Source organism: Gavialis gangeticus, unplaced genomic scaffold (genome assembly GCF_001723915.1).
Source record: "Gavialis gangeticus isolate Ggan-Ray unplaced genomic scaffold, GavGan_comp1, whole genome shotgun sequence".
In the NCBI taxonomy this organism is placed as follows: Eukaryota; Metazoa; Chordata; order Crocodylia; family Gavialidae; genus Gavialis; species Gavialis gangeticus.
Genome location: NW_017729025.1, coordinates 96,826,776 through 96,835,037, shown reverse-complemented (window position 1 = coordinate 96,835,037; position 8,262 = coordinate 96,826,776).

The following is an 8,262-nucleotide window of genomic DNA, read 5'->3' as shown; positions in this document are numbered from 1 at the left end:
GAGAAGCGCCACGTGTATGATCAGAGGTCAGGAAAACAGACCTTATGACGACAGGCTGAGAGCTATGGGACTCTTCAGCCTGGAAAAGCGAATGTAGTGTCTCATGTAGACGTGCCCAATGAGAACTTTTGCAGTGGGGATGGAGGATAAAGGCCAAATCTTAGATATATTATGAAAGAAAATAGAAGACCTGGATAGAGCAGGCATGTGAGGGTCACACAAAAATGGTACTCAGTTACAGGTCTGAGTGACTAGGAGGCTAATGATGTATCCAAGGGGAACTGAGAATGAGAGAAGAGATTGAAGGAAGAGATTGACTCAATTTTAGCAATATTTACTTAAGCTTCTGGAGGTACAATCCTGAGAAGACGCCAGGGGGAGACTGAAATGCAGAACTGAAAAGAAGGGGAGAGATAAAGAGCTGATAGGCAGCCATGTGAGTAGATAAAATTACAGGACTATATAATAAAGGAAGACAGGCAGTAGCCAAGGAAAGAATCCTGTGGGATGCCCATTTATAGGGGGAGAGGAAGGAAATGAAACAAAGATATGATTGAGAGTTGGAAGGAAGGCCATGAGAGTATGGAATCAGGAAGGCCAGATGATAACAGGGTTTTGAAAAGCAGGGAATAGTCAACAGTACCAAAGGTTTGGAGGTGAAGAAGGAGGAGGACAGAATAGTAGCCTTGGAATTTGGGCATTTGGAAGTTGGGTGAGAGGATATTTACTGAACACTACTGAGCCTTGTATTGACTCTCAGGACAATTCTCTCTTTCTTTTCCTGTGCTACCACCTGACCATTTAACTCTACCTTGTGCTCAGAAAGGTACTGAAAGGCAATTAGCAGGAGAGAACAGAAGGAAAAATGGCTAAAAATATACAGTGAATCATGTCAAATTATCTCTCTCAAAAATCACAATGTATTCCTATTGCCATAGCAACTATGGTTGTTAGATTATTGCAGGCTGTTTGTTTGCTAAATTCTTTTGGAAGCTCTGCTAATCTCCAGCATGATTTCCACATGAAGACTGATGAAAAGTGACTCTGAAAATGAACATTGCCTCTTCTTACTCCCTTACCACTTTCCTGAGGATGAGACCTTCAAGACCACGTTTTCAAAGGTATTTTGGCACCTGAAGAGTCAAATTGGTGTTAGTTAGATTTTCAAAAGCATTTAGCTCTCTAGCTCCCATGAGTTCAATGGGATTTAGGCAGCTAGGTACTTCTGAAAATACCAGTAGGCATCCATGTGCCTCTTTGGTTCCTAAATAACTTTGGAAACCTAGACCCCAGTTATTATTTCCAGCTTAGTGAAGTATATCCTGTTTAGTTTGGGACAGAGATTATTATTCACAGTTAGACCATTTTGCTGCAGTCTGTCCACTTGTACCAGCTGTGGAATATTCCTGGCAATCACAGTTATGGCATCCTCTACCAAAAAGCAATGAGGGGGAGAAAATAAACATGAGGAAGAAGAGACAAAGAGACCCCATCCCCTTGCCTTTCTCAAGCCAACTACTTCCAACCCTATTAAAGTTCCTTGTAAACTGTGAGGACTGATATATGAAATTGGAAAAGATGAGGGACACAACAAACTTAATTATCAGTGGGTCCCTCAGTCTGTACAGGACTACAAATTGTTTATTAGGAGATCAAGGCTTAAGTTCATGTCTTCAGGTACATATAATTTGTATTTCTTTTCTTCCAACTTCTTTCAAGTAGCAAGCAATCACATAAGAGAAGAAAAACTTACATAAGAAGCACTTTGGAAAACTTTAGGATCTAAGTTTGCCTTTGCTGTTTGATGAAGTGTAATGAAATGCACATGTAGGGAAAATTCAGCTGGGCATAACTCCACTACTCTGGCATTACTGGAATATGGAAAGCCAAGTTACACATTCTTTAGCCAATGACTCATAAGGCTCTGGTAGTTACAGTCATTCATGTCTATGTCCAATTTTAAATCCTGGATGAACACAAATAGCCACCTCATCACACTAAAGAGCTGCATATGATGCAGGTAAAACTTAATTGCTATCATGCTACTTTCTTCTTAAGAAGACAACGCCAATAGATGCCATAGCATACCTATAGAGAAGTTCAAAGTTCAAAGACACTTATGGAAGAACTCCTGAAGCAACTGAAATACTAGGTCTTCAGGGGAAAATTGTAAGAATAGGTAGTTAAACTACTTGATTCTCCAGGATGTTGCCATGGTTTAGTAAATTAACAGAGCACTATAATTGTCAACAAAAATTAAAAACTGTCATGCTTGCCTTCTAGCATGTTGGAACACAGAAGGATGATATTTCCTCCTTATGGGAAGAGTTAAAAAATTGTAATGGATAAAAATGGCTGCAAACAGATATGGGACTGTTCAGTGCTTCCTGGACAAAGAGGATTTGCACTCGGGTCTCTTAAAGCACAGTGATTCCACCACTTGACTGTCCACATAAGCCTATTCCACACAAGCTTCTGTTCCTGATTATACCTTATGATTTTTGAGATACATTGGTAAATCAAAAGCTGATCTCTGAGATTCTCTTTGGCATCAAGAATGTGCACAATCTGTGTGGTAGCACTATACAGGCAAAGTCTTTGGGAGAATAAGAAATCTGTTTACCAGAGTAGCTGAATAGTTACTGTTTCTCTTCAGATTTCACTTGGAACTTTGAGTGCTCTGCTCTTCTGAAAATCAGGCACTCAAGTGCCTAGCTAGTGCACCTCATTTCTGAAGCACAATATCAGTGGCTTGAATGCTAGTTTGCAGAGTTGCAGGGAGCTCTCCAAATCATCGTCTCAGATTCCAACTGTGGAAACTGCCAGGATAGGGGACCAGAAACCTAGAGATTAAAGATTTCTGAGTTTCTGAAGAGGAAGCTGATTCAAATATGAGCGGTCACAAAAGGAAGTTATTTCTATCTCCTCTGTGTAGTAACCACTCACAAATCTTGCAAGCTGCATGGATCAAGGGCTGGAGCCCAGTGCAGGGAGTTAGAGGGTAATAGCCTTTCTGCCTTGCAGTGCTGGGCCACCTGATGGGGATGATTGGCTGGCCCTGGAGAAAACTAAAAGATCCCAGGGAGATGTTTTAGGGGAGGAGGGAAGATGAGAAGAAAGGTAATATTGAGAGACTGTGTTGGTACTTGCTCTGGATAGGTGAGGTAGGAAGTGTTTTTTGTTGATGTTTTGTTTAGTTTGAGGTAGGAAAGGAGGAAGGCTGATTTCTGAGCCTGGCTGAAGGGTAATAACCTGCTACAGTGCAGAACTGCTAGGCAAAGTTCCCAAGCCAGCAGTCTCTCCCCAAACTACAGGAAGTAATACAGGGGTAGTCCATACATACCTTGCTTCTGGAATGTAATGGTCTGGTATGGCTACCTCCTTCTATTGTAATCTAGAGGGAAAGAAGTGAAAGGTTGAATATTTACTAAAAGCGTTGGTAGGGAAAGGTGTTGTTGGGGTTTTTTTAAATGACCCTCAGGTAAGTGGCTGTACAGTACCCCAGGAATAGACCAGGAGGCACAATTCTGTCTCTCCCTTCCCAAAGGAAGGGAGAAGCAGCCTATGCCAAGTATACAGATAGATTAGTATACCTTCCTTGGCATGCTGCAGGGTAAAGCCAAAGTTTCTCAACTCTCATGCTTAGGGAGTTAAGGGGGTGATAGTAGGTCTTCAAATCTATGCCTCCCCCTTTACTGCTACCTCAGTATGGGTGGCCTGTGCACAAGGTTGCCAACTATTTGTAAATTTATGGACAGATCATTTAAAAAGAAAACCCTGGAAAAAAATTGACCTATCTATTTTAAAAATAAAACCTAAGCAACTGGAGCTTGATTGAAAATCCCTCATTGGAGGCAAGTGTAGAAGGGCAGACAGAGTAGAGCACTACCAACTGGTGTTTGATTGGGAGCACAGTACCCTGCAGAAAGCATTTTCTCACAGTTTTGTAGCCTGGAGCCCCCTTCTCCTTCTCTTTCTCCTTCTCCTTCCTGCCCCTCCACCCCACCCCCCAGCCATGTGCTGGTGAGTCTCTGCCTGTAACACTGCTGCAGGTAGGCAGAGTGCAGTCATCTTTCTTTGGGGGTCTATGCCAAGATGAGGGTGGGGAGGAGGATAGGTTGGGGGAGCAGAACAGAGCAGGCTGTAATTGGGGGAATCAGGGTGGGGCAATGAATAGGGGACCCCTGGGATGGGGGGCAGTATGGTAAAAAACTCCTGCTTCAGTCAAGCAGTGTTGTCAACCCAAGCCTGACAACCAAACTTTATTATAGCTGGTATATATTTGAACCCATCCTTTTCCAAGGCTTTTCAGAAGGGTTATACTCATGTTATGTAAAACAGGGCTGATCAACTGTGGGCCACATGCAGCGTGTAAGGGGTTAAGTTGTGGTCCCTGGGTTCCCACCTGAATGCCACTCTACCCAGCACTTGGGCTACAACAGCAGCCAGAATCTCCAGGCTCGCCCTCTCTCCTATGGCTTCCACATTCTGTGCCTGCTCTAGAGGGTAGCTTGGCACAGCATGACATGTAACAGGGTCCCCAGGGTAAGTCTGGGGCAAGCACAATGCAGCAGTTGGGGGTGGGTCTTATGCAGACATGCATTGCAGTGGTGGGAGGATCATTCACACAGGGTTGTTGCAGTTGGGGGCGGGGTGTGTATCCATGTGGGCATGTGCTGTAGCACAGGTGGAGGTCCATATGGTATGCAGCCCAGGAGCCAGTGACCCCGGCTACTACCACCTCTGCTCATATGGGCTGCAGGGCATGTGACCCCCAACCACTTAAAAGTAAAAATACCAGTACATCAGTAAAAATGTTTGATTGCCAGTAAAAGAAAAAAAGTCTTGCTGGTGCAGACAGGTAAAGGAATACTTTAAGCCCCCTCACTCTACTGTATGACTACCAACAGTATCACATATAACCACATACACAGTTTAGTGCCATATTTGTTGAACGGCAGGTCAAGACCCTCCATACAACTTGTATAACTCCTATAGAACAAGCATGTCTTTTACGTACAAACTACACTGTAGAACAAAAGGAATTTTGCCAAGAGAGTGACTTAACATATGCACACAAACACATTTATTACAGTAAATACAAGTATACTCACAGCACTTTGTAACTGCTTTGCTGTTGTGCGTGAAACTGAAACAATCTCAACTTATTAACAATTATATGAAATGTTCATAAAGGAGGTGTATATTCTGTACTGAATCATCTTCTTTAATAAGTGCAGTCAACATGTCTTGAGACAAACTCCACTCATGCTCCTTAAATTGATGCCATTTATATAATCAATGAGACTTATAGCATGATTAAGTGCTTGATGTGCTGACATTTCATGGACAGAACATAGAGAACTTTTCATTATTACAGTTTCATCTAGTAAATTGGAATCTGGCAAGGCCTCACAAGTATAGATGTTAGAATAAATTCCGTCTTGGCCTTACTATATGTAGGTAGGCTCAGTTGGAAGCTCATGTAATTGGCAGCATATCAAGATAAGCAGTCAGTCTGACATGAACAATAGGGAAAAGGAATTCCATTCAAAGAGAATATAAAGAGGTAGGGAATTCTGACACCTATCTGTCTATGAGAGCTGGGACAACTGTGACACAGTTTATGGAAAGGATAGTACGTAGCAGGGAACTATACTCAGTAACCCAGGAAGTCCTTTCAGTCCTATGGTCCTACAGCATAAAACCAGAACTCGTATTTTGTTAAAGATATTGGACAATGTGGAGCCCTGAAAAACTAAGAGAATCCAGTTGCAGTACAGTGTACCATACAGAGGACCATGTCTTCTAGACGGAATGATTCTCCTGTGAATCTGATTAGTGACCTTACAAATGAAGTTCTGGAATATGTGTTTTAGAAAGGTGCCAAGTAAACTAAAAGTTTATCTGTATGTCCTGGCAAGTGAACTTATTAGAGCCATTCTAATCCAGCTATCATGCTTCCAGCTCCACAGCCAGCACAGGCAGAAGTAGTTTGAAGTATCTGCTCAGTGTTGCTTTGGTTGGTATAGACTTATCCAACTCTACTAGTCACAGCACCGGCACCCCTCACCCACAATGTAATTAAGAAAGATGCTGTGTAAAAGTTTCCTGACTGCAAGTTGAATAAATCAGGCTCTAGATCTTCTGTTGAGCTGTCTGGTGCTAGAGTTTGGCTCCTTTCCCCCTGTAGTTACTTCCTAAAAGCAAAGGGTGGGAGAGTGCAGTACTGAAGTTTTTGTGGTGTAAAATTTGATTGGCACAACAAACTGTCCCCATTTCTGACAGACCCAAAACACAACCTGGTCAAAACAGCAGGCATCTAAATCATGTGGTTCATTACATTGGAAACAGATGTCCTCTCATTATCAGCTTGCCTAAAAAGAACAGATGTCCTCTTACTGCATCCTGCTTGCTTGTCTTTCTGGATGGCTGTCACACTTGGAAACTTGTGGGCATCTTGCACAGCAACTGGTCCCTGCTTCCCTCCAGCTATGGCTGGTTGAGGATGAATAGCCATGACTTTGTCATATAAGAGCAATTACTAGGACAGTGAGCTTTATGGAAGTGAAGTTAGATTGCTGTAGGCCATGTTAAAAACCTGCTACATGGATCCTGGCTCTGGTCCCTAATGCCAGTTGCTTCATCATTTATTATGGAAGCATGGGTCCAAACACTATATAGAGACTATTTTTAGCACAGATGCACTTGGTTGCAGTTTCCTGGACAAAAATGTCTAAAAGAGATTTCCATTAACAGCTGAAGCATCTAACTAAGGTTAGATGACAAAGGTCACATTGTTTTTTTTAAAGCTACGTTCTGGGAATTAAACTTCTCCAGCTTGCTGGAAAATTGAATTTAAGTTCCTTTATTTTCTTTTGGGTTTTTTTTTCACAGATCAGAATATTTCTCTATGTTCCACAGGCTGAGATCAAGGAGAGGTCACAGCTCTGGAGAGCTCCATGCTGCCAGCTAAAGAACTGGGGGAAGTCAACCTTACTTTACATAATTGTACCCAAAACACAGCTCAAGAGATTATTATTTCTTTAGCTGGACTAATAAGCTTGAGCCCTCCACACAACTCTTTTGCTTTGCTCAGCCTTGAAATGATTTCACTGATCTGCATTTCATGTTATGGCCTTGGTTTAAGAATGCATGATGTCCAACTCGCAAATTAAAGGACAGACTGCCAAATGTTTCTCTGATTCTGTTCAAATGGGGATTAGTTTTTATAGGAGATCCCCAAGGTCTTAGAGGCGTTAGAAGAAATGGAGCTATTCCTGTTCTTAACACATTGCCAGCTAATACCTATATTTCACCATTAACGTTTCTCAATTGCATTTCCTGCAACATCAAATAGATGGCATTGCTGTATCAAAAATTCTTTTCATTTTTACGTAGAAGAAAAGTGGCTGATTAAAATACATCTTTTGCTAAATTCCCATTTTAAAAGAATTTCACAATTTAATTGTTATATGTTTTTGGATATTCCTAATGTGCATAATATTTTTGTTCAACTCTTTCTAATATTTTTTTGTGTCATTAACATATTAGGTATTCAAAACAGTACCATTTTGCAGAGATATTTTGCATTCTCTAAGCTTAAGATATTTCTTAATTTGAAATATGTGACATTGAAAATGTTTGGTTCTATGTTTAAGTAGTTTTACATTGTTCGTAAGACAAGTGTGTTTTAGAGAAGAAAAGGTGAAATAAATTTAATATATTACTAGTATCAGGCCTAGTTTTAAATGTTCATTCATAATGGATAAAATAAAAGAGTAAAATCAAGTTTAATTCAATAAAAAGAAAACGATTTTATTTTTTGGCAGTTATTCCAAACTCTGAGGATTATTGTTTTACAATACTTAATTTTGTTCTTTTTATCCAATTCCTGACCAGTGAAGGTAGAATTTTTTTTTTTTTTTTACAACATATACTCTTTCTTTTTCAGAGTGGGCTTGACAGTTTCATTGGTTTATATGGGTAATTTAATAAACCCGGTTGACCTGTGGGGTGTGAAACAATGCATGCTATTTTAAAATGCCTAGAAAATAAATAAAATTGAAGAAATGCATGGCTTTTTGAGGCTCTGTGCCATCCTATGGAGTGGGAGAAAGAATCACAAATAATTTAGAAAAGAGACAGTTTCTTGTTCCCTTCAGGCATCAGAGGACAGGTAAGATGCTGTGTAAACATGAAATCAGACAGATGTTAAAATGGATGGATGTTAAAACTGGAGCTTGTGGTCTGACAGTGTTA